This window comes from Suricata suricatta, chromosome 11 (genome assembly GCF_006229205.1).
Source record: "Suricata suricatta isolate VVHF042 chromosome 11, meerkat_22Aug2017_6uvM2_HiC, whole genome shotgun sequence".
NCBI lineage: Eukaryota > Metazoa > Chordata > Mammalia > Carnivora > Herpestidae > Suricata > Suricata suricatta.
In genome coordinates this window covers 12,752,232-12,753,593 of record NC_043710.1, presented here as the reverse complement: position 1 = coordinate 12,753,593, position 1,362 = coordinate 12,752,232, and the positions used below count along the sequence as shown (strand labels likewise).

Genomic DNA, 1,362 nt, shown 5'->3' with positions numbered 1-1,362 from the left:
GAACTGCTGTGTGTTCTATTTTAATGTTTAGGGTTCTGTCCCCAACTATGCTATAAATCCCTAATAATGATACATAGCATTAATGAGCACTGACTTTGTGCCAGACACTCATTAAGGACTTTAAATGTTTACTTCATTTAAATCCTTACATCTCTGTGAACTAAGCATTCTTGTCTTCTTTATTTTAGAGATTAAGAGAACAAGGCACAAGAGTGACTTAAAAACTTGCTCAAAGTGACACAGCAGAAAAACTGTGGAATATTAACACCAGGTGATGTGTTCTCAGAATCCAAGTGCAAACTATTTCCTCCAAACTGGTCCTGGGTGCTCAATGTGTCACTCCCCACTGATAGAAAAGAGAGTTCTTTTTGGCAAAGGAATATCTCATTGTGGTCGAGGAAACCCACAGTGTATTCTTAGGAACCCTCTCTTTGAGAAAAGACACAGTTAGAAAATAATATTTGGTCTAAATACCACTGAGATTCTTTCAGTTTTGTCCCTTTAGGTGTAAACTCTGGAGGTTTTAGTTCTTTAGGGACCTGGGCTAACAAAAACTCCCAAGAAAATGTCCCTTATTCTGTGCAGTATGTGTATTAATGTGCAGCTCAAAGACTATCTCTTTATTCCCAGGCTCTTTAAGGTGAGAGATTTATCTTCACCAAGTATTTATAAAGTCACACCGTTTGGGAGAAGTTACCAGTTTGAAGGAAATTAGTGCTCATTTTTCTAGAAAATGATGATTGAAGCAGTTAAAGGAGCTACATGAGGGACATCCTTAAAGAAGTGAGTACATCACATTTTGAAGAATGTGAAATTTACTATTTTTGGTGGAGAAACATCAGGATGAGTTTGAATGTCAGGAAAATAACCCTCCTAGAACAGGCTCTCTAAAGAGAGCAGACTTGGACATTTTTTTCACATTCCCAGGGGACTAAACAACTGGTTTGTGAGAGTTTTTAAGCTGAATTCCTTGTTTATTTTTGTATAATACAGAGATTTTGAAATGTCCATGAGGATTTCCAAAATCACAGAATATAGGCATGAAAAGGCATAGAGATTATCCTCCTTGTGTTATAGAAGACTCAAAATGACTTATATTCAAATAAATAGAAAGAAAAAGAAGAAAGAAAGAAAGAAAGAAAGAAAGAAAGAAAGAAAGAAAGAAAGAAAGAAAGAAAGAAAGAAAGAAAGAAAGAAGGAATGAATTGAGGGAGGGAGAAAGGAGGGAAGGAAATAAAGAAAGAGAAGAAAGAAGGAAAGAAAGCATAAAAGGAAAGAGTGGTTTGACCAAAACTAGGCGCAGCCTCTCTAAACTACCCCATCTCCACGTACCTATATTAGTATACTTGGACTACCATAATT

General features: G+C 36.1%; 1 pseudogene; it reads left to right on the top strand.

The window, feature by feature from the left end:
• The first annotated feature begins 762 nt into the window (after positions 1–762).
• The window catches only part of LOC115272405, a 1,634-nt pseudogene continuing 1,034 nt past the window's right edge, over positions 763–1,362 (top strand).